Source organism: Schistocerca piceifrons, chromosome 10 (assembly GCF_021461385.2).
Source record: "Schistocerca piceifrons isolate TAMUIC-IGC-003096 chromosome 10, iqSchPice1.1, whole genome shotgun sequence".
Lineage (NCBI taxonomy): Eukaryota > Metazoa > Arthropoda > Insecta > Orthoptera > Acrididae > Schistocerca > Schistocerca piceifrons.
In genome coordinates, this window is record NC_060147.1 from 112,423,712 (window position 1) to 112,450,021 (window position 26,310).

A 26,310-nucleotide genomic window follows, 5' to 3' on the forward strand; every position below is an offset into this window, starting at 1 on the left:
CCACGAGCTGCGGACAAAGTAACATGAGAACAGTACCTAGGCTTTGGATAGGAATTTGATGGCAGTATTCTAAATTTCTCGATGAGCGTACGTAGCCGTTTTGCGGTATATTCAAAATTCTGCTTTCGATGGACGATTTCGTCTCGATCTTTGGTGTGAAGAAAATGACATTTGTTTCAACATATCACCATTTTGTTGGAACTTTATATTTTTCAGCGATCCTACGTCGGTGAAAGAAAATCTGTTAAAAATGACTTGTACAAAATTATTCTGTTACAAGTGCAATCGCAGGGCTTCGGTAATTCCTACCGATGACCAATGACCCACGTTCCGGTTGCAAGGGGTCCAGGCTCATGGTCCAGCGGTTACAGAGAGCGTCAGATGTCGATTTAAAAAATATATATATATAAAAGGACTTCTTAAACAAAGAACCGTAAGGAATAAAACTGTATCATCCGATTTAGCGTTACTTTTTTTTTTACTTGAAAAAGTGACGAAAATCGACACTTTTTTCATGCGTCCAAACGAGGGCTCTCCCTTATACGATTTAGAGACACCAGGGCAAACCTAAGTTCGATGGCTGGAAGGGGGTTTAAACAGCTGTTCCCCTGAATGCGAGTCCAGTTCCTCACCGCTGGCTCACCAAGGAGGGCCGGCTGTTGTGGACGAGCGGTTCTAGGCGCTTCAGTCTCGAACTGCGCGACTGCTACGATCGCAGGTTCGAATCCTACCTCGGGCGTGGATGTGTGTGATGTCCTTAGGTTAGTTAGGTTTAAGTAGTTCTAAGTTCTAGGCGACTGATGACCTCAGCAGTTGTCCCATAGTGCTCAGAGCCATTTCACCAAGGAGGGGGGGGGGGCGGGGGGGGGGGGGCGGGAGTACTACGTATCTACCACAAAAAATTAAAAAAGCAAAGATTGTTAATTCTTGTAGACTTATATTAACAACAGATTTTTCAAAAGTGGCACTGATGTGAAATTAGAGCCGGAACTTAGAAACATCTTTTAGCACAAACATACACTACTGGCCATTACAATTGCTACACCACGTACATGACGTGCTACAGACGCGAAATTTAACCGAAGATGCTGTTATATGCAAATGATTAGCTTTTCAGAGCATTCACACAAGGTTGGCGCCGGTGGCGGCACCTACAACGTGCTAACATGAGGAAAGTTTCCAACCGATTTCCAATACACAAATAGCAGTTGACCGGCGTTGCCTGGTTGTTGTGATGTCTCGTGTAAGGATTGTAGCCTATCGCGATTGCGGCTTATCGTATCGCGACATTGCTGCTCGCGTCGGCCGAGATCCAATGACTGTTAGCAGAATATGGGTCGGTGGGTTCAGGAAGGTAATACGGAACGCCGTGCTGGATCCCAACGGCCTCGTATCACTAGCAGTCGAGATGACAGGCATCTTATCCGCACGGCTGTAACGGATCGTGCAGCCACGTCTCGATCCCTGAGTCAACATACGGGGACGTTTGCAAGACAACTACCATCTGCACCAACAGTTGGACGACGTTTGCAGCACCATGGACTATCAGCTCGGAGACCATGGCTGCGGTTAGCCTTGACGCTGCATCACAGACAGGAGCGCCTGCGATGGTGTACTCGACGACGAACCTGGGTGCACGAATGGCAAAACGTCATTTTTTTCGGATGAATTCAGGTTCTGTTTACAGCATCATGGTGGTCGCATCCGTGTTTAGCGACATGGCGGTGGACGCACATTGGAAGCGTGTATTCGTCATCGCCATATTGGCGTATCACCCGGCGTGATGGTATGGGGTGCCATTGGTTACACGTCTCGGTCACCTATTGTTCGCATTGACGGCGCTTTGAACAGTGGACGTTATATTCCAGAAGTGTTACGACCCGTGGCTCTACCCTTCATTCGATCCCTGCGAAACCCTACATTTCAGCAGGATAATGCACGAGCGCATGTCGCAGGTCCTGTACGGGCCTTTCTGGATACAGAAAATGTTCGACTGTTACCCTAGCCAGCACATTCTCCAGATCTCTCACCAATTGAAAACGTCTGGTCAATGGTGGCCGAGCAACTTGCTCGTCACAATACGCCAGTCACTACTCTTGATGAACTGTGGTATCGTGTTGAAGCTGCATGGGCAGCTGTACCTGTACACGCCATCCAAGCTCTGCTTGACTCAATGCCCAGGCGTATCAAGGCCGTTATTACGGCCAGAGATGGTTGTTCTGGGTACTAATTTCTCAGGATCTATGCACCCAAACTGCGTGAAAATGTAATCACAATCAGTTCTAGTATAATGTATTTGTCCAATGAATACCCGTTTATCATCTGCATTTGTTCTTGGTGTAGCAATTTTAATGGCCAGTAGTGTAGAAATACCAACGCACTTTCAGTAACACCTGCTAGCACGGGGATGACGGGGACGACGGTACTTCGTGACCCCAACAAAAGATGATTTTAAACAAATTTCAATAATTTTTATTGACTTTTACTCACAACATACTACACCGCCTAAAAAAATTAAAAAAATCGTTGGCAACACCCTCTTAGAGATTTCCAACCAATTCATTCAAGATTTATTGTTGCTTCAGTGCACAGGGAGTACAGGAAATGACTATATTTACAGATTAACAACACTACCGGTTCTGTGGCACCAGGTATCGATCCGTGCTGAAATATCCATATCAGCACGTGGTGGAGTCTCAACTGGAGCCAATGCAGACGCTGAATCGCATTCAGTCGATCGCACAGATGGCGAATACGGGCACGTAGTTCAGGAAGAGTTGTTTGTTGACACGTCACACGCGTCACTTCTCGTCCAATCATACCACACACTATCTCGATTGGTGACATGCCCGGAGATCGTACTGGTCAGGGAAGTTGTGTTGCACGTCTTGCAGAGCACGCTGAGTTACACGTGAAGTGTGTGGGCGAGCACTATCCTGTTGGAACAACACATCACCTACCTGTTGCAAGAAAGGCAAAATAACGGGTGTAACAACTTTGTGGTATCGATAGCTACCATGCCACAGCGTAGGTGCCCATTCTTAGGTCGACACTACGAGAGTGGAAGATCTTCGCCGGCGACAGCGCTCTCTAGCCAGCGCTGTGCGGCTCTACGAGCGCCGGTCCACATTCAGCAAATTTTGATCACGAGTAGACGACCTAGCAAGATTGTTTCTACTGCACAGTGGGCGAGCCACTACGGATTTTGCCTTTGTAACTTCTAGTCGATGTTAGCTTTGACTGATGTACGGCTTGGCACCTACGTGTTCATCTCAGCCAAAGTTAAGTGACAATTTATGTATTCATATTCTTTCAATAGTAAAGGTGCTTTAAATTTACGCGCAGCACCGAAGTACTTCAGTTTTCCCTGCTCCTACTCGCGTCCTTCACACTCGGCCTATTTTGCAGAAGCAGATCCACACGCCGCGTATCCAGGCGGGATACAAAAAACATTCTGCACGCAACGAGCCCTGGTTAGCGTCCCATCCCTGGAGAACGAAACGTGAACGAGAGTTGTACGTCATCGCACCCCAGATCGTTAGATCTGGGATTGGGCCAGTGTTTCCCAGGCGAATGCTGCCTACGAGACAGCACTCACCAGATCTCCGTCGTACGCGCAATCGACCATCACGTTCGGTCACGTGGAATGTACGAGGTGCATTCAAGTTCTAAGGCCTCCGATTTTTTTTCTCCGGACTGGAAAGAGATAGAAACATGTGCATTGTTTTAAAATGAGGCCACGTTCATTGTCAATACGTCCCAGAGATGGCAGCACCGTACGGCAGATGGAATTTTACCGCCAGCGCCGAGAATGAGAACTGTTTTAAATACTTAAAATGGCGACGTTTTCCTTACTTGAACAGAGTGCAATCATTCGTTTTCTGAATTTTCGTTGTGTGAAACCAATTGAAATTCATCGACAGTTGAAGGAGGCATGTGGTGATGGAGTTATGGATGTGTCGAAAGTGCGTTTGTGGGTGCGACAGTTTAATGAAGGCAGAACATCGTGTGACAACAAACCGAAACCACCTCGGGCTCGCACAAGCCGGTCTGACGACATGATCGAGAAAGTGGAGAGAATTGTTTTGGGGGATCGCCGAATGACTGTTGAACTGATCGCCTCCAGAGTTGGCATTTCTGTGGGTTCCGTGCACACAATCCTGCATGACGACCTGAAAATGCGAAAAGTGTCATCCAGGTGCGTGCCACGAATGCTGACGGACGACCACACGGCTGCCCGTGTGGCATGTTGCCAAGCAATGATGATGCGCAACGACAGCACGAATGGGACTTTCTTTTCGTCGGTTGTGACAATGGATGAGACGTGGATGCCATTTTTCAATCCAGAAACAAAGCGCCAGTCAGCTCAATGGAAGCACACAGATTCACCACCACCAAAAAAATTTCGGGTAAACGCCAGTGCTGAAAAAATGATGGTGTCCATGTTCTGGGACAGCGAGGGCATAATCCTTACCCATTGCATTCCAAAGGGCACTACGGTAACAGGTGCATCCTACGAAAATGTTTTGAAGAACAAATTCCTTCCTGCACTGCAACAAAAACGTCCGGGAAGGGCTGCGCGTGTGCTGCTTCACCAAGACAACGCACCCGCACATCGAGCTAACGTTACGCAACAGTTTCTTCGTGATAACTTTGAAGTGATTCCTCATGCTCCCTACTCACCTGACCTGGCTCCTAGTGACTTTTGGCTTTTTCCAACAATGAAAGACTCCGTGGCCGCACATTCACCAGCTGTGCTGCTATTGCCTCAGCGATTTTCCAGTGGTCAAAACAGGCTCCTAAAGAAGCCTTCGCCGCTGCCATGGAATCATGGCGTCAGCGTTGTGAAAAATGTGTACGTCTGCAGGGCGATTACGTCGAGAAGTAACGCCAGTTTCATCGATTTCGGGTGAGTAGTTAATTAGAAAAAAAATCGGAGGCCTTAGGACTTGATTGCACCTCGTACTTTCATCGCTAAAGACCTCGGCGCGTCATTCCATTATCCAAGTGATCCTCTGACGGCACCAGTCGAACCGCGTAATTCGATGCTGTGGCTTGAGTCGAAGACATCTATACCGATACTCTGCAAATCAAATTTAAGTTCCTGGCAGAGGGTTCATCGAACCTCCTTCACAATTCTCTATTACTCCAATCTTGTAAAGCGCGCGAAAAGAATGGACACCTATATCTTTCCGTACGATCTCTGATTTCCCTTATTTTAACGTGGTGATCGCTCCGCCCTATGTAGTCGTTGTCAATAGAATATTTTAGCATTCGGAGGAGAAAGTTGGTGATTGGAATTTCGTGAGAAGATTCCGTCGCAACGAAAAACGCCTTTCTTTTAATGATTTCCAGCCGAAATCCTGTACCATTTTTGTGACACTCTCTCCCACATTTCGTGATAATACAAAACGTGCTGCCTTTCTTTGAAATTTTCCGATCTACTCTGTCAATCCTACCTGATAAGGATCCCACACTGTGCAGCAGTATTCTAAAAGAGGATGGACAAGCGCAGTGTAGACAGTCTCCTTAGTAGGTCGGTTACATTTTCTAAGTGTCCTGCCAATAAAACGCAGCTTTTGGTTAGCCTTCCCCACAACATTTTCTGAGTGTTCTTTCCAATTGAAGTAGTTCGTAATTGTAATACCTAGGTATTTAGTTGAATTTACGGCTTTTAGATTAGACTGATTTATCGTGTAACCGAAGTTTAACGAGTTCCTTTTAGCACTCATGTGGATGACCTCACACTTTTCCTTATTTGGGGTCAACTGCCACTTTTCGCACCATTCAGATATTTTTTCTAAATCGTTTTGCAGTTTGTTTTGATATTCTGATGACTTTATTAGTCGACAAACGACAGCGTCATCTGCAAACAATCGAAGACGGCTGCTCAGATTATCTCCCAAATCGTTTATATACATAAGGAACAGCAAAGGACCTATAACACTACTCGGGGAACGCCTGAAATCACTTCTGTTTTATTCGATAACTTTCCGTCAATTCCTACGAACTGTGACCTCTCTGACAGGAAATCACAAATCCAGTCACAGAACTGAGACGTTATTCCATATGCACGCAAATTCACTACGAGCCGCTTGTGTGGTACAGTGTCAAAAGCCTTCCGGAAATCCTGAAATACGGAATCGATCTGAAATCCCTTGTGGATAGCACGTAACACTTCATGTAAATGAAGAGCTCGTTGTGTTTCACAGGAACGATGTTTTCTAAACCCATGTTGACTGTGTGTCAATAGACCGTTTTCTTCGAAGTAATTCATAATGTTCGGACACAACGTATGTCCCAATTAACTTCTGAGGTCATCAGTCCCCTAGAACTTAGAAGTACTTAAACCTAAATAACCTAAGGACATCACACACATCCATGCCCGAGGCAGGATTCGAACCTGCGAACGTAGCGGTCGCGCGGTTCCAGACTGTAGCGCCTAGAACCGCTCGGCCACACCGACCGGCAATGGATTACTCCTACTGCCTTTCTTGAATATTTGTGTGATCTGTGCAACTTCCCAGTCGAGCGAACGGTTGTATATGATTGTTAAGAATGGAGCTAATGCATCAGCATACTCGGAAAGGAACCTAATTGGCATACAGTCTGGACCAGAAGACTTGCTTTTATTAAGTGATTTGAGTTGCTTCACTACTCCGAGGATATTTACTTCTACGTTACTCATGTTGGCAGCTGTTCTCGATTCGAATTCTGGAATATTTATTTCGTCTTCTTTTGTGAAGGCATTTCGGAAGGCTGTGTTTAGTAACTCTGCTTTGGCAGCACTGTCTTCGATAGTATCTCCATTGTTATCGCGCAGAGATGGCATTGATTGTTTCACGCTGCTAAGATACTTCACATACGACCAGAATCTCTTTGGATTTTCTGCCAGGTTTCGAGACAAAGTTTCGTTGTGGAAACTGTTATAGGCGTCTCGCATTGAACTCCGCACTAAGTTTCGAGCTTCTGCAAAGGATCTCCAATCTTGGAGATTTTGGGTCTGTTTAAATTTGGCATTTTTGTTTCGTCGTTCCTGCAACAGTGTTCTAACCCGCTTTTTGTACCAAGGAGGATCAGCTCCGTCGTTTGTTAGTTTATTTGTTATCAACCTCTCCAATTTCTGCCGATACTATTTCTTTGAATTTTTGCCACATCTGGTCTACACTTATATTATTAATTTGGAATCAGTGGAGATTGTCTCTCAGGAAGGCGTCAAGTGAATTTTTATGTGCTTTTTTGAATAGGTATATTTTTCGCTTATTTTTCGAAGATTTGGGGATTACAATATTCAATCTCGCTACGACAACCCTGTGTTCACTAATCCCTGTATCGGTTTTGATGCTGGTTATTAACTCTGGATTATTTATTGCTAAGAGGTCAAGCGTGTTTTCACTAGGCTAGAGGTTTCTGTGCCTGCACCCCCATTGCTAATATCCAGCTCGCAACAGTTGGTGTTGACAGCTCTGGGCTCACAAGCCCTCTTATCCATGCTGTGGTAGCTGTACGATCTGCCTGTGCTGCCCTTACAGCACTACGATCCTGACGGGCGTCTGTGCTGCTTGGACGTCCAGAACCTCGTCTACTGGAGTGAGAGTGTTCAAGTGACCACTGATAGTGGTATCTTTGCACAACTGACGCTGCACGTCCAACTTGTGTGGCAGTTCTCCGAAAGGACCATCCCGCCCAATTTGACTCCCTTCAAACTCGTTCCGTTGGCTGTAGGAAGCACCAGTGCGTCTCCATGGCATGATTGCCCGCTTGCTTCACACGTTTGCACCACACCGTGCCTTCTGGCTGTCAGCATTCCTTATTAAAGGGCAGGCACAGATGGTGTTCTTGTAGCTACGCCACTAGGCTATCTTTTGATAGACGACGTTGAAATCATTACCAGTACATCTACTACCCCCATGTGGCACATGCCGTCATCGAATCTAAATCGACGTCATCTTTAAAGGTGTACTAATTTTTCTTTGCGGCGGTGTATTAGAAGGGATACCGATACGTAAATACAGTTGTCAACGTGAAAATGCTGAATATGACATTTATTGTGAAAAGTTACATCGGCTACTGGGTTAAGTTTAAGTGAAAAATTTAAAACTTGTATAGAATATGGTAGAAGACTTCATTAAAAGCAATAAATATTTTTTTCAAAATTTTGGAATCGAAAGTGTGACTAGATTACAATATTTTCATCTACATCTACATCCATACTCCGCAAGCCACCTGACGGCGTGTGGCTGAGGGCACCTTTAGTACCTCTATCGGTTCTCCTTTCTATTCTAGTCTCGTATTGTCCGTGGAAAGAAGGATTGTCGGTATGCCTCTGTGTGGGCTCTAATCTCTCTGATTTTATCCTTATGGTCTCTTTGCGAGATATACGTAGGAGGGAGCAATGTACTGCTTGACTCCTCGGTGAAGGTATGTTCTCGAAACTTCAACAAAAGCCCGTACCGAGCTGCTGAGCGTGTCTCTTGCTGAGTCTTCCACTGGAGTTTATCATCTCCGTAACGCTTTTGCGGTTACTAAATGATCGTGTAACGAAGCGCGCTGCTTTCCGTTGGATCTTCTCTATCTCTTCTATCAACCCTATATGGTACCGATCCCACGCCGGTTAGCAGTATAGCTGTAGTCGAGCAATAATGTTGTGAACAGCACTGTAAAGCATGTCCGGAGTTATGGTGAGGCATTGGCGTCGGATGTTGTCTTTCAGCATCCCTAGATATGTCGGTCGATCACGATACACTTGCGACTTCAGGTAACCCTGAAGCCAATAATCGCACGGACTGAGGTCTGGGGACCTGGGAGGCCAAGCATGACGAAAGTGGCGGCTGAGCACACGATCATCACCAAACGACGCAAAATGGGGTGGAGCGCCATCCTGCATAAACATCGTACGTTCCAGTAGGTGTTTATCAGCCAGGCTGGGGATGATGCGATTCTGTAACATATCGGCGTACCTCTCACCCATCACGGTAGCACTTTTGCTGTCCAGCGCCATCTGTCGGACATTTTGTGAACTTTGATTTTTTTGGTTCTAATAAAACCCCATGTAATTCCAAGCATGTGGGTCAATTTTTACCCCTCTGTCTACATTATTCCGTGGTTTATTAAGTTTTCAAATTTCTACTGACTTTTTGATCACCCGGTACTTCCTTTGTTTTCGGACTGCATTTCCTTAGGGCTCTTCCAATGAATCTCAGTCTGGCATATGCTTTACCGACGATCAGCTTTATATGATCATTCCATTTTAAATCACTCCTAATGCCTCTTCCCAGATAATTTATGGAATTAACTGCTTCCAGTTGCTGGCCTCCTATATTGTAGCTAAATGATAACGGACCTTTCTTTCTATGTATTCGCAGCACATTACACTTCTCTACATTGAGATTCAATTGCCATTCCCTGCACCATGGGTCAATTCGTTGCAGATGCTCTTGCATTTCAGTACAATTTTCCATTGTTACAACCTCTCGATATACTACAGCATCATCCGCAAAAAGCCTCGGTGAGCTTCCGATGTTATCCACAAGGTATTTTCAAGCGATAACCAAAAAGTAACCTCCCACCCACTACCCCCCCCCCCCCCCCCCGCCATTCACCGCCCCCAATCCCAATGAGAGCCATTTGGTGTCAAATATTACTGCAACTGTGGTATCTGCGAGCTGACACCGCTGCACTAGTCTGTTGTTTGCATGTCAGCTTCTTCTTCTTCCATCACTTGTAAACGTTACGCTTTACATTTTCTAAGTCATTCTGGTTACCGTTCTTATTGACGAAGCGGTGCAGTGTACACGAACTACACGAAAGCTTCCACATCGTGACCACATTGCTTCTGTTATGAATGGAAGAGCTAGATGCCGCACTCACCTGCGAACACTGCTCGGTTAATCTCACATCTTGAATCGCACTGACTCAAAATTGAACGGAGCACCGTACTCACCTGTAACAAAAGAAAAATACATTCAGTCAGTTGTGTGCAGTTATAAGCATCTATGTTCATCCCACAAAATCTTCGTTTTTCGAAAAATGGTACATGGAAAACCGAAGTAATCTTACATAGGTACAGAATACGGTCATACATACAGAGTTGTTTGTAAGTCACTCCGGAATTTCAAAAGACAACTGAGTGAAACTATCAGGGTGTACACAAAAATGACACAAAATCACAGGTCAGAGACACTCTCCCAGCTGGGTTCACAATGCAGGCTGCGGCGTAGATGCACTAGGCGAGCCGGCTGTTGTGGCCGAGCGGTTCTAGGCGCTTCAGTCTGGAACCGCGCTGCTGCTACGGTCGCTGGTTCGAATCCTGCCTCGGGCATGGATGTGTGTGATGTCCTTAGGTTAGTTAGGTTTAAGTAGTTCTAAGTTCTAGGCGACTGATGACCTCACATGTTAAGTCCCATAGTGCTCAGAGCCATCTGAACCATTTTTGCACTAGGCGAGAGCCGTGTCAGAATATGTAAACAAACCAACCGCTCCCTCTTTTTGTTGCATTGAATAAGTTCGCTCCTGCAGGCAGGCAACCGCGTGAACGTATTCCCAAATCGCGCTGCCATTGCGCTTTACCAGGTATTTGTGCAAAGGCTGTTGATAAAATTTCGAAACATAGATATATCGATAATTTTTCCTGAAAGGTTCGACATACAATGGCGATACGTTTTCCAATTGATCGATATATCGATATCGAGTGCATATATTTTTATTTCATAGTAATTTTTTCACAATTTGCGGTAAACATATGATGATCGTTTGAAATTGTAGTAGAACATAACTTTACTTTCACTGTCTGGATGAGTCTTACTGCTTGTTGAACTTCCATCACGTCCTATCTTTCTCTTTGAATGTGTGAAGCAAGTACAGGTGGCAAAAAGGAAGGAGTGCTGCTGTACTGTGGGTGACGGTGTGAAAGGAATAACAATATTTTCGATGTGAAAAAATAGCACACAGTTGCGTTAAAAAACAATTTTAGTGCATCTAGTGTGCTATTTCTTCACATGGGATATAGGCCTTCTTCAAAAACAAATGAGCAGAAATCTGAATGACAAGATTAGTCTCTGCGGTGGGCGGAAGAAATCCTACAAACTCGGAAAAAAAGACGTTTCGTTCACGGATAAGCCGGTCTGAATCAGTTCGCTACGACTTACTCCCCTGCGCCAAACAGTTCATCAAATTCATCAAACCACTTGCACTCAGTGTCTTCAATTATTTCTTGGATACAGTCCAATCTCTGTCTTCGCCTAGAGTTTTCAACCTCTACAGCTCTGTCTGGACACGAGCCGTATCGTCCTGTCCTTTCTTTTAGTTCAGGCCAAATGAACAAATAATTGGCAAAGTTTGGAATTATTATTATTATTATTGAGACAGTGAAAAGACATACAAAGGATCTGTTTGCAGATTATGAGTAATAGAGTTTCAATAATAAAAAAAAAGCAAAATGGAACCCATAATTATGGTTTGATGAAAGGCCTGCGAGTTTGAAGTACGCAGAATGCGTGCAGTGTAGCTCCTCAGAAGTTACGTGAATCAAAAATGAATAATATCAGTCGATACTACATTAAATTTATGGGAGCTTATGTCTGACCCGAACGAACTAACCCTAACTTAAACGATATTGTGCTAAATCGAACTTTGAGTTTAATTTTTAGGGGTTTTGTTCACTCTTTATGGCTTTACAAAGAATAATTAATATTAATAAATTTCATATACATTACAGGTATAAGCTCCCAAGAAAAGTGTGTACTTTTCGGGGGTTAAATGTAGAAGTTAGGCAACGGCCTTGCCGCAGTGGATACACCGGTTCCCGTGAGATGACCGAAGTTAAGCGCTGTCGGGCGAGGTCGGCACTTGGATGGGTGACCATCCAGGCCGCCATGCGCTGTTGCCATTTTTCGGGGTGCACTCAGCCTCGTGATGCCAACTGAGGAGCTACTCGACCGGACAGTAGCGGCTTCGGTCAAGAATACTACCATAACGACCGGGAGAGCGGTGTGCTGACCCCCACGACCCTCCTATCCGCATCCTCCAACGAAGAAGACACGGCGGTCGGATGGTCCCGGTAGGCCACTCGTGGCCTGAAGACGGAGTGAAATGTAGAAGTTAACAGGTTGAAGCGTTTTTATTTTATGCTGCACGCATTTTTTTAAAAATCGTTTCTCGAGAAAAAGCTGTCCGCCCCCGGTAGCTGAGTGGTCAGCGCGACAGACTGTCAATCCAAAGGGCCCGGGTTCGATTCCCGGCTGGGTCGGAGATTTTCTCCGCTCAGGGACTGGGTGTTGTGTTGTCCTAATCATCATCATTTCATCCCCATCGACGCGCAAGTCGCCGAAGTGGCGTCAAACCGAAAGACCTGCACCAGGCGAACGGTCTACCCGACGGGAGGCCCTCGTCAAACGACATTTCATTTCATTTCGAGAAAAAGCTGTTTAAAGTTTTTCCTAAAATGTTATGTGTGTTATTAGATCAATCTGCGTAAGAAATCCATGGTATTATATGTCTTTTTTGTCGCACAAACCTCAAGATAAATATTCGAAATTAAAAATGGCTACTCCAATACAGAGCACTAAAATTATGTTTTGACGAATTTTGACCAAAATTTGACCAAAAACGTTTTCGTTACTTAAGTTTAGTGTACAATTGCAGGACCGTATATCAACCCTTCCTCTAACTCGAATTGTTCCCGTGGAGCAGTTCCCTCGTCCTTCTGGGCGAGGAAAGCCCATCTGGCTGAGCTGGATATGCTATGTTCGACAGCCTGCACACGTCGCTCGTCAACTTTTTTTTCGGTGAATACGATTCCATGCATACTGCGAGGCCGGACGCAGAGGCCGAGCGGTTCTAGGCGCTTCAGTCTGGAACCGCGCGACCGCTACGGAAGCAGGTTCGAATCCTGCCTCGGGCACGGATGTATGTAATGTCCTTAGGTTAGTGAAGTTCAAGTAGTTGTAAGTTCTAGGGGACTGATGACCTCGGATGTTAAGTCCCATAGTATTCAGAGCCATTTGAACCGTTTAGCATTCTGCGATACAAATCGTTTTGTGAACGTGCGGCTGAGATCGCCCCATGATGGACGTGACACTGCTTCGAACAGTGGGGCTGTAAAAACTCTTGTAACGCACAGATTAAAAAACACTTTTCGTCCTAAAATTTTAGACACACATACCATTGAAAAACAGCAATAAAAATCAAATTTCCACCATTTTCAATGAGAACCTGGCCTTAATATATCGGTTCATGCACGACAGTGGACGGTAACAATACGTTCCACGACGCCACACGCGAAAATGCGATTTTTCAGGGGCTCATATCTCGGCTTCTATTTCTTACAGATAAGAGGTCAAGCGTTTTGCACAGCCCTTGCCCTAGCGACCATTATAATACCTGTCGGAAGGGTGAGCATACTGCAGCTGCCCTACAGTACAGAGTCCACATTTAAACATTACACACTTCCTCCAGCTCAGACACAGGGAACAAATTCTTTCGTTCTCTTGCATTTAGTGTGGTCTAGGCTTGTCCTTATTCGGTTTATAAAAGCAACGTTTTTTCATGGGCGGTTCCTGAGAAAAATCCGAGAAACCATGATTTTAGGGTACGGGAAATATCAAATGTTCAAATGTGTGGGAAATCTTATGGGACTTAACTGCTAAGGTCATCAGTCCCCGTGAAGTATCAATTGTGCTCTTTTGTACGTCCATCCTTTTGACTGGAGGTTTGAGGGACTCGGGCCGTTCACTTATGTAATAAAGTGGAACACCTACAGCCATCCTTACAGTGTTATTTATTACATGGCTATCAGTTTCGGTGCTTTAGTACACCATTTTGAGGCCTTAACTAATGCTGAGGTTAGCTCTGATTTATCAGTGGCCGACATCTATGAAATGGTTTTCATAGGCTACCTGTAACAACGATGTTGTGTCTCCATCTATCAACTACCAAGCTGATGGTTCGAGACACGATTGGTGTAAAGCCCCCCAGCGTCAGTTAAAGCCTGAAGGTAGAGAACCGAAGCACCGAAACTGGTAGCCATGTAATAAACAACATTGTACGGACGGCTGTAGGTGTTCCATCTCACTACAGTTGTGGTCTTGGCTAGGTTTATGATTTCTATTCACTGATATGTTTTTAAGATGATATTTTTGGGGAACATTTATATCCATCTTATCCGTTACCGAGGTCCAGACATCCAAAGTAGCCGTACTTACGTACGTAATACCCTGCTTGAGGCGTAAATGTAGTTTTAACTGGCGTAGTGAACGCATGGCACGGGTTCTATGACCATCGCAAACGCTCTAAAGGTCACCAAATTACCCTTCTTGTCAGCATGTTATTACCAATAAAACCTCATGACGCACCGTCCATCTATAATGGGTACCTCGCGCCTCTATAACTATGCCCAAAGTGGTAATACAGCGACATAAAAAGAGCTAAATAGGGCCTAAAATATCTGAAAATAATTTAAAATGACTGCAAAGTTATGTAAAACTGCGAAGAGATTTCTACTAAAATTTCCACTCTTAAGGTATTATGTCTACAACTTTGCTTCCGCTGTTTCTTTCTTATAGTATAAGCATTTTTGTGAAAGATTTAAAAAAAAATTTGCGAATCAAAGCATTGGAAATCGCTGGCCACTACTTGCTCCCACATTTCGGACAGCAAACGAATCCCGCGGCCGGAGGACTGGGCGTCTTTTGAGGAGATCCGTGAATCGATCCAATTTTGCAGTTGTTCATATGTCCAGAAGCGCTGGTCAGCCAGGCTGCGTCCCACTGGTCGGAAAAGGTGGTGGTTAGAGGAATCAGTGTGTGGAGAATACGCCGAGCGCGGTAGGTCTTCACACTTCAACGTTTCCGAATACTTTGGGGGGGGGGGGGGGGGTTTGCGACGTGGGGTCGAGCATTGTCGTGCTGGAAAATAACATCTTCGTGTCTATCGCTGTATTGTGGCCGTTTATCTTTCAGTGCTCGGAAGGAACGCATCAATGGCTTTCGATCGATCTCCTGTGATTGTTTTCGTCGGTTTCAGTAGCTGCGACTACCTTTTCTCTTCCACGTCAAAACCATAGTTCTCGAAGCGGTGATACCATTCTCTGCACATTCTTTCACTAATAGGTGCCTCACCATAAGTATTTTCATGAGCCACAGCTCCAGATTTTTTCATCGTAAAGCAGAAAATTAAAACTTCCAGCAAATGACGAGAATTTAGTTCCTAACTTGACATATTCAGTCGAGAATAATTTCATGATGGAATGACAAATACAAATAACGTTGTGTTTAAAAAATACCTAACCCTATTATATGACACGACCTACCACCTGCACCACAATTTGCCGCTACTGCCACCTGTTGAAAAACGGCGGAATCAAAATTGTAGACCTAATGCAAATCAAAAGCCGGGCGTTTTCGATGAGCTGCGATCGATGAGCAAAGTAACCAGAAAAAATGTGAAGCTAAGATTTCGTGTTAGCGGTATATATCACGCATACTTATTTTTGTTTGCGTGTGTGTCGAAGTACAAAAATACGTTGAAGTATATAAATAATCAAAACTTTACTGATCTGTGGAGCTGGTTTTACACAAGCAGCGTATCCAACTGAAGCAGGAAAAAGAAGGAAACCTGCTGTCTCAACACGAAGGAGGCGGAGACGTTACTCTTTGAAGACTCTGATAGAAGTGTGCAGCACAAGCCACCTCAATCCTCATTCCGCCTCCCTCACCAAAAAACTTGGCATGCGAACATATTCGCCTTTTTTTGCGGTCCGAAAGGAACATTTCTTCGCTGGTAATAAGGTATCTCTGTTTCATTTTCTGAAAAGCTAAAACATTATTTCACAATGATAAAACCAGAAAATTTATTTGTAACTGGATATCTAAGTATAACTAAGAGTGAAGAATGAAAAAATTGGGAAACAGGGAGAAGAAAACAGCGAGTAAAATGCTGGACACACTGAAAGAGAACGATGAATACTAGAAAGGAAGCAATGAAAAACTGGCTATCTGAATGTAACCGTAAGTAGAGGCCGATAGGTACTTGACAGATATTTAGTTGAGACGAAACAAAAGATTTATGCAAGAACTCAGAAATTTAAAACAGATGGAGACGGAAATTCATGCAATTCTAGACTGATAAACAGTTCAAAAGATTGTTACAGACACGAAAAAAAAAGGATAAAGAAAGATTGTTGTGATAAGATCGGAAACGAAAACACTCTAATAAAATGACAAAATACTGTGAAAATCTAAACTCAATACGAAACTAAAATCGGAGGAAAAAAGTTATGTACAAGAACAGAATATTGTGCAACTTGCCAGTCATTGTATAACGAACTAAACTTTTTTACATAACCTCTTATTTCCTTTATTTTTTTACAATTACTATGGTTGTTTTATTGCTTCATCTTTTTACAGATTGAAGTATGTAACCCTAAAAATGCGCGAATATGTCACGATGTTTTGATTTGAATGTCTTTGAAGCTGCCAGACTAGTCGAAGAGCTAGCTCCCTTCTTATACATCGCTGACTCTGCCCAGTACACATTCGCCCTTTTTTGTGCTACGTTGTTGTTGTTGTTGTTGTTGTTGTTGTTGTTGTTGTCATTAGCCCAAACACTGGTTTAATGCAGCTCTTCATCCTGTGCAGGCCTCTTCATCTTAGAGTAACTACTACAACCTACATCCCTCTGCATCTGCTTACGGTATTCATCTCTTGGTCTCTCTCTCTCTACGATTTTTACCGCCTCCCCCCACCTCACGCTTCCCTTCAGGATTAAGTTGGTAATGCCTTGATTGCTCTAAATGTGTCCTACCAACCGATCCCTTTTTTTAAGCCAGTTTGTACCACAAATTTCTCTTGTCCCCAATTCTATTCATTCTATTCAGTACATCCTCAATAGTTACGTGATCTAACCACCTAATCTTCAGCATTGCTTTGTAGCACCACACTTCGAAAGCTTCTGTTTACTTCTTGTCTAGCCGGCCGCGGTGGCCGAGCGGTTCTAGGGGCTTCAGTCCGGAATCGCGCGACTGCTACGGTCGTAGGTTCGAATCTTGCCTAGGGCATGGATGTGTGGTGCTACAATGGAATGCTGAAGATTAGGTGGTTAGATCATGTAGTCCTAAGTTCTAGGGGACTGATGACCTCAGATGTTAAGTCCCATACTGTTCAGAGCTATTTGATCCATTTGAACTTCTTGTCTAAACTGTTTATGGGCCATGTTTCACATCCATGCTCAGAAAAGCTTTCCTTGCCATTGCCAGTCTACATCGTCTCTACTTCGACCATCATCAGTTATTTTGCTCCCCAAATAGCAAAACTCCTTTACTACTTTAAGTGTCTCATTTTCTCATCTAATTCCCCCTGCATCACCCGACTTAATTCGACTACATTCCATTATCCTCGTTTTCCTTTTGTTGATGTTCATCTTATATCCTCCTTTCAAGACACTGTTCATTCCGTTAAGCTGCTCTTCCAGGTCCTTTGCTGTTTCTAAAAGAATTACGGTGTCGTCGGCAACCCTCAAAATTTTTATTTCTTCTCCCTGGACTTTAATTCCTCTGCCAGACTTCTCTTTTGTTTCCTTCACAGCTTGCTGAATGTACAGATTGAATAACATAGGGGACAGGCTACAACCCTGTCTCCCTGTCTCACTGCCTTCTCAATCACTGCTTACCTTTCGTGACCCTTCTGCTCTTATAATTGCCTACTGGTTCCTGTACAAATTATAAATAGCCTTTCGCTCCCTGTATTTTACCTCTGCCACCTTTAGAATTTGAGAGAGAGTATTTCAGTCAACATTGTCAACAGCTGATCACGAAGGCTTTCCCGGCGTAATAATTGATAATATTCTTCTCGGGAGTGCATCCGGATCGTACAGTCATCTTGACAAAATATTTTAGCGTTCCAACTGGCCGCCATCTTCAGGTGAGAGTGCTGGTACGCGATCTCTCCGGAAGTGACTTCGCAGCGCAAGCGGTGGCCCCTACGTACAGTCATCTTGACAAAATATTTTAGCGTTCCAACTGGCCGCCATCTTCAGGTGAGAGTGCTGGTACGCGATCTCTCCGGAAGTGACTTCGCAGCGCAAGCGGTGGCCCCTACATAGGCCGCAGAAGGCCCACAACCAACGCCTGCGTGAGAAGGTGCCGTAACTGCCCACAGTGCAAGTAAACATACCGCGCCGCCAGTGGCGGAAACATGCGAAATCGAGATATCGCCTCACCTGAAGATGACGGCCAGTTGGACCGCTGAAATAGTGTGTCAAGATGACGTTATGATCCAACTGCACGCCCGAGAAGAATATTATCATTGTCGTAAGCTTTATGTAAGTCTACAAATGCTGTAAACGTAGGTTTGCCTTCCTTGACTTACCTTCTACGAGAGGTATTAGGGTCAGTATCGCCTCGCGTGTTCCTACATTTCTCCGGAATGCAAACTGATCTTCTCAGAGGTCGACTTATACCGGTTTTTCCATCCTTCTATAAATGTTTGGTGTTAGTACTTTGCATCCGTGACTTATTAAACAGATAGCTCGGCAATTTTCACACTTGTCAGATAGATAGAAAGAAGGATCCTTTACTGTATTATTATATGATAGCGGAACAAACACTGGTAGCAGTTACTTCTGTAAGATATCTGGGAGTATGCGAGCGGAACGATTTGAAGTGGAATGATCATATAAATTAATTGTTGTTAAGACGGGTGCCAGGTTGAGATTCGTTGGGAGAGTCCTTAGAAAATGTAGTCAATCAACGAAAGAGGTGGCTTACAAAACATTCGTTCTACCTACACTTGAGTATTACTCATCTGTGTGGGATGCGTACCAGGTCGGGTTGACAGAGGAGATAGGGAAGATCCAAAGAAGAGCGGCGCGTTTCGTCACAGGGTTATTTGGTAAGCGTGATAGCGTTACGGAGATGTTTAGCAAACTCAAGTGGCAGACTCTGCAAGAGAGGCGCTCTGCATCGCGGTGTAGCTCGCTGTCCAGGTTTCGAGAGGGTGAGTTTCTGGATGAGGTATCGAATGTATTGCTTCCCCCTACTTACACCTCCCGAGGAGATCACGAATGTAAAATTAGAGAGATTCGAGCGCGCACGGAGGCTTTGCGGCAGTCGTTCTTCCCGCGAACCATACGCGACTGGAACAGAAAAGGGAGGTAATGACAGTGGCACGTAAAGTGCCCTCCGCCACACACCGTTGGGTGGCTTGGGGAGTATAACTGTAGATGTAGCTGCTTTCTTTGGAACTGGAATTAGTATACTGTTCTTTAAGTCTATGGGTATTGCGACTGGCTATGATAGGAACATTTTTTCATTTCGGTAGAGCTGATGTAGTTGTTTCACTTATGACACCATTTGTGGAGAAACTGCGTGATTTGGGAGGTGGGTAGATCCTGGAACTGCCGCTGTGGAGCGCTGCGGTCGCGCACACCACGCTGAGGATCGCGGCACGTTACGTCACGTCACGTCACGTCCCGTGTGAATGTCCTGAGGTGGTGCAGGCAGGGGTCTGGATCGGCGCGCCTCCACACTTTGGCTCGCCTCTTATCTCCCTGACGACCGCCGCTTCCGATATCGGCTTCCTCTTCCGTCAGCAGAAAGCGCTCCCCCCACCACGTCACGGCGCGGCGCGGCAGCGGCAGACCGCATTGCCCGCCTGGTACTTCCAACAGCTCTTGACGACCCAGTGACACGTTTCACACACTCCTCAAAACCATCGCCAAACACTGAGGGCGAGGTTTCACCCTTGGTTGCACAACAAGTGTCTTCTGGCCCCCATCGACCTTACAATCACCAATAAACTGTCTTAAAAATATTGTACTTTTATTTCTTTTAATGGAGGTATGTTCTGTCTATGCAGTTAAATTAAAAACAGTCTTGATAACGATTTATTTATTAAGGTGAACGGTATCGACCACTACTGTGGCCATCTTCAGACCTACAGGTTGTATACAAAGCTTTAATTAGAGGGCTACATACATTTAAAAAATACATAAAACGATGAATTACCATTGAGTAGGAACCTTTCTGCTGGATAATCACTACTGGAGAAACCAGTGCACGTCTTACGATATATAATAGAGGCTCTGCCCACTTCTGACGGCATGATGTCATTACTAACCAACGTAAAATTTCTTAGTTAAAAGAACATTGTCATGAAATAAAAATAAACACACACTAAACTTAGCTTATTAAACAGCTATTGTCAGTTAAGAAGCGTTAAAAATATTTAAACATGTACGATAAATGAAGTTCAGTTGGGTAGTACATGGGTTGCCCTCTCAAGGCCTGTTAGTGAACCATTTGGAACCACTGGTTGCCATGGTGAAGTTGGACGCCGTTCCAAGGATGAGGCATCAGGCTTCTTTCCACTCACGTCGTTGTAAAGTCGATAGGCGAACTAGTGGTTGCCATGGTGAGGACAAACGCCAGTGCAAAGATGTGGCAACCACTAGTTCGCCTATCAACTTTACAACGACGTGAGTGGAAAGAAACCTGCTGCCTCATCTTTGGAACGGCGTCCAACTTCACGATGGGAACCAGTGGTTCCAAATGGTTAACTAACAGGCCTTTAGACAGGGGTCTCCAAACTTCGGCCAGCGGGCCGAAACCGGCCCGACATCCCCGGTATCCGGCTCGCCAAATATTTGAGGTGGTACCTATACTGCCAACAGTTGAGTTTCGAGGCCTATCGTGACCAATACCTCGCTCATTGTCAGAGCTCTATCTTTACAAAGCGGGAGGTCATGGTTAAACTTGTGGCTACCCACAATAAACAGACGGACCATTCTCCGAGCGATAGTGAAAAAAGAAAAAAAAACAGTTAACAGACTAGTTTGGCGAAAACATTTTACGCAAAAAAATTCTTTGCATTTTATTCTACTCACGAGTCTGCTGCAAGTCTTTCAAATGGACGCCACTTCGGCGACTAGTCTTAGAAATCAATCATTATGGAAGATGCTTCTTAAGCAAGGTTTCACTTTCTTTACGTATTTCGATTTTCAGATTTTCCTTTTCTCTTCGAATTCAAACTTTGAATTGTTCCACATCCGCTAGTACAGCGCATAAAACACTAAAAAATTCGTGAGACACTCGCAACATAGACACATTCACGCAACAGAACTATCAAATATATGCTCTGGCTCTGCTACTCGCTACAAGTCTACATAACTGAACTTATTGTTGCGCTGCTTGAAATAACAATGCGTTGACATACTCTAGCTCTGTTACGTCTTGTAATAGTAGTGTTCCTAAAAAGATTTTGAGATTTCGTTAACTTTGCAGGACGCTTTCGTAAAGAATATGCACTGACATACTTTTTTGTCGGTGAAATTCGCCAGAATAAAATATGCCAGAAATTCGGTCAGGTACGTCCACCAATCAAAATTATGTAATCAAATAAAAATCGTAGTCCGTTTCAGTGCTAGCTATTCCAACAACTTTAGATTTTTACGATTTCATCTTTCCTTTAGCCTTACATTACGGTGCCGGCCGCGGTGGTCTAGCGGTTCTAGGCGCTCAGTCCGGAACCGCGCGACTGCTACGGTCGCAGGTTCGAATCCTGCCTCGGGCATGGATGTGTGTGATGTCCTTAGGTTAGTTAGGTTTAAGTAGTTCTAAGTTCTAGGGGACTGATGACCTCAGATGTTAAGTCCCATAGTGCTCAGAGCCATTTTTTTTTACATTACGGTGATCATGGAGTGTTAGGGTTCTTTAATCCCACTAGGTAGATCTTGGCCCTTATGACTTCGTGGAGGAATCAGTGTGGCCCGCAGACTAAAACGTTTGGAGACTACTGCTTTAGAGGGCAACCCATGTACTGCCAAACCGAAGTTCATTTATCCTACATATTCAAATATTTTTAACGCTTCTTAATTGACAATAGTTGTTTAATAAGCTAAGTTTAGTGTGTGTTTATTTTTATTTCATGACAATGTTCTTTTAACTATGAAATTTTACATTGTTATTCGACTTATAACTCATTTGTTAGTAATGACATCGTGCCGTCAGAAGTGGGCGGAGCCTCCATTATATATAGTAAGACGTGCACTGGTTTCTCCAGTAGTGATTCTCCAGCAGAAAGAGGTTCCTACTCAATGGTAATTCGCCCTCTAATTAAAGCTTTGCATACAACCTGTAGGTCTGAAGATGATCACAGTAGTGGTCGAAACCGGTCACCGTAATAAATAAATCGTGATCAAGACTGTTTTTAATAGTAAATATTTGTAACTCATTGATCATTGCCACTCCCATAATGTATTCAAAAGTAAATGAAAGTTTATTTTTTTTGCCATGAGGGTTTCGCTCTTTTACGAGGGTTGTTCAGAAATTACTGCATCGCATTTGTTTTCTCAGCCGAAAACAATGCTACAAATGCGAAACGTTGCGTGTGTATTATTTGAAATTTCCTGAGCGAGCGCGCCAAGTTTCCGTCACTTCCGACAGATAGCGCAGCTGCAGGACAGTTTCAAAATGGCGTCTGTAGGTGATGTACGTTACGAGCAACGTGCCGCCATCGAATTTCTCATTGCAGAGAATGACATTGTGGGGGAATACTCACAAACGCTTGTGCAAAGTGTATGGAGCATCTGCTGTCGACAGAAGTACAGGTGGTCGCTGGGCACAGAGGGTGAGGTCATCATCAGAAGGTGGTTCGGCGGAGTTCCACGGTTTGCAGCGATCGGGGAGACCATCCACGGCTGTCACACCTGACATATTGCAGCGAGCTGATGTCATTCGCGAGGACAGACGCATTACGACTCGTCAGTCGGGGCTGTATCTGTCAGTCAGCAAAGGAACTGTGGACGCAATTGCCCGTACTCTTGCGTATTCCTAAGTGTGTGCAAGATCGGTTCCGCGGTGTCTAACGGTGGATCACAAATCGCACCAAAAAAAAACATTTGTCTTGATTTGTTGCAACTTTTTCAAGCTGAGGGGGAAGCATTCTTGTCCCAGATTGTGACAGGTGATGAAACCTATGTTCACTATTTTGAGCCCGATACAAAACGATAGCCGATGGAATGGTGCCATTCTCACTCCCCACAGATGAAAAATTCAAAGCAACTGCTGCCGCTGGTAAGGCCATGATCGCCGTGTTCTCGGACTGTGAAGGTGTGATTCTCATTGATGTGATGCCAAGAGGCTGTACCATTAATTCAGAAGCATATGTCAACACATCGACACAACTCAAGACACGCTTCTGGCGACTTCGGCACCACAGCAACACAGGAGATGTTTTGCTGCAACACGATAACACTCGGCCCCACACATGTCTGAGGACTGCCGAACACATCGCGAAACAGGGTCGGACAGCGTTACTCCATCCACCCTAAAGCCCTGACCTAGCCCCCTCGGACTTCCACTTGTTTGGACCATTAAAAGAAGCCACTCTGAGGAAGACAAGGTGGTGATTCACACAGTGAAGCACTGCCTCCTCCAGCAGGACAAGTACCGACAGGGCATACACGCCCTTGTTTCGCCCTGGAGGAAGGCCATAGAACGGGATGGAGATTATGTCAAAAATAGGGTATCTAGATAAAACACCATTCTTTCGTGTGTGTAATTCTCATTATGTTCAGTAAAGAACTGTTGATGAAAAAATGCGGTGCATTACTTTTTGGGCTACTCTCGTATTTATTTATTTTTATTATTTATTTTATGGCCTTCATTGGACCACTGTAGTCAAAAATACAAAGTTCTAAACAAGTTGTTACACATGGATATAATTTGGTTCGACAATAACGTAATATATTTAGGTAATATAATTATTAGAGGCTATTCTTATATGAAAAGTGTTTTGCTCTTCTGTCTGCCCAATATTTCTTCATTCTTTCAGATATTTTCTTTCTTTCTTCATCTGAGACAACTCTTCCTGTACTCCTTTTATTGATTTTCATTTGTAGTCTGGTTTGCGGGTCTTGCAGTATTCTGGTTTTCTCTGTCTTGTTTTTTAGGTCATCTACTGTAATTTGAAGTTCTTTTATATCTTCCTTAATTTCTGTGATCCATTTAATGCCGCTCTTGCTATTCCACAATTTTTGTATTTTTTTTACTAAATCTGTTTCCTGGAGTTCTCAGCAGATGTCCAAAGAATGAGATGCGTTTCTTCCTGATTGTGCTCATGACTGCTTCAATTTTCTTATATACTGTTTCATTTGATGCTATTCTCCAATGTCCATTTATTTTATACTGTTTATTTATACATGGCCTAATTATTCTTCTTTCTATTTTTAGTATTCTGTTAATTTCTGCTGTATTAGTTGTTTTGAAGATAGTTTCAGCTGCATACGTTATTTCTGGTTGTGTAACTGTTTTATAGTGTTTTAATTTTGCATCTATAGATAGGCTTTTTTTGTTGTATGTAGTTTTGGTAATGTAATTTGCATAGTTCAGTTTTTTTATTCTATTTTGCCATGATGGCTTCTCATTTAGATTGTATGTTATTATTTCGCCTAAATATTTAAATTTATCAACAGTTTTGATTTCCTGTTCTCCTACTGTAATTTTGTTTGCAAGTGGTGGATCAGTTAGCACAATCTCCGTTTTTTCAAATGATATTCTAAGGCCTACTTTCTCTGCTATTACTTGTAGTGATTTCACTTGTTGCCTGGCTTCTTGAACGGTGTTGGCTAGGAGAGCAAGATCATCAGCGAATCCCAAGCAGTTTAAGCTAATATCATCTTTTGCACTTCCAACCCTCATCCTCTTTGGATTGTCCTTGTACCATTCTCTCATTATGTAGTCCAGTGCACAGTTGAAAAGTAATGGTGATAGGCAGTCACCTTGTCTTAAGCCTGTTTTTATGCATTTCCAGCTGCCTGTAATACAGGTTTCCTTTTATACACATAATAAATGTACTCTCTCTCTCTCTCTCTCTCTCTCTCTCTCTATCTCTGACACACACACACACACACACACACACACACACACACACACAAATACCCAGTTAAAAAATAAATTGAAAAGAAAACGCTCTCGCAAAGAACTGACACATTCACACACAACAAAATACGTACACACACAATGAAAAATCTCAAAGCAAATCTCACACACAACAGGAACAAAACAGTGAATATAAACACACAGCGACAGTTGGCAACACTGCACACTGAAAGCGCACACACCCCGTTGATCGCAATATAAAAACTGCAAGTCATGTGTTACAATAAACGCGGCTGGAAAAACGCCGTAAATCAGCCAGCTGGAGCATACGGAACAAATGAACGCATTTCCAGAACCAGACATATGGACTAACAACAGTCGAAAACGTAAGTAACACCAAACGGCAGCCGGTCGGAGTGGCCGTGCGGTTCTAGGCGCTACAGTCTGGAACCGAGCGACCGCTATGGTCGCAGGTTCGAATCTTGCCTCGGGCATGGATGTGTGTGATGTCCGTAGGTTAGTTAGGTGTAATTAGTTCTAAGTTCTAGGCGACTGATGACCTCAGAAGTTAAGTCGCATAGTGTTCAGAGCCATTTGAACCAAACGGCAATTTAACCTGACGAAATATGTGTTACAACAGTTGTTTCTAATCTGAAAAAAAAAACAAAGAGAAAATATGATAAACTGTAACATAGTAACATTTGGAACTGGTACACACAACTTTTGTTTGCGTGACCATCTCCCGCAGTAGCTGGTAAAAATCTGTTACTATAGGTTATCCGTCTTGAGCTGACTGAAATTAAATAAAAGAGAATTACATTAGATGCGTTTCGCTTTTATTTACAAAATGTCTTCCGTGGTTAATTTTCAAACTGGATACGTACGTTTATACGTTATTGGCTGTTTTACGTGAAAAACAGCATTTCGTTTATAAAGTTGGTGTGCAGGTTACGTATGGTGTTTCTTTACGTATTTTGCTTGCTAGCAGCGGTTGGTGTCCAAAGACTTCGTTTCACATTTGCACTTGGCAGTTTTTGCCATTCTGCAGTATATAATAAAGCAGCATATGAAATACACTCCTGGAAATGGAAAAAAGAACACATTGACACCGGTGTGTCAGACCCACCATACTTGCTCCGGACACTGCGAGAGGACTGTACAAGCAATGATCACACGCACGGCACAGCGGACACACCAAGAACCGCGGTGTTGGCCGTCGAATGGCGCTAGCTGCGCAGCATTTGTGCACCGCCGCCGTCAGTGTCAGCCAGTTTGCCGTGGCATACGGAGCTCCATCGCAGTCTTTAACACTGGTAGCATGCCGCGACAGCGTGGACGTGAACCGTATGTGCAGTTGACGGACTTTGAGCGAGGGCGTATAGTGGGCATGCGGGAGGCCGGGTGGACGTACCGCCGAATTGCTCAACACGTGGGGCGTG

The 26,310-nt window shown here is 44.1% G+C and overlaps 1 protein-coding gene and 1 pseudogene across 1 annotated transcript in view; one reads left to right on the forward strand and one right to left on the reverse strand.

Moving 5' to 3' along the window:
* Positions 1 to 26,310, reverse strand: part of LOC124719123 (calcium-binding mitochondrial carrier protein Aralar1) — a 615,804-nt gene that overhangs the window by 293,628 nt on the left and 295,866 nt on the right. The gene's annotated exons all lie outside the window — the stretch shown is intronic.
* Positions 11,770 to 11,887, forward strand: LOC124719209 (annotated as a pseudogene).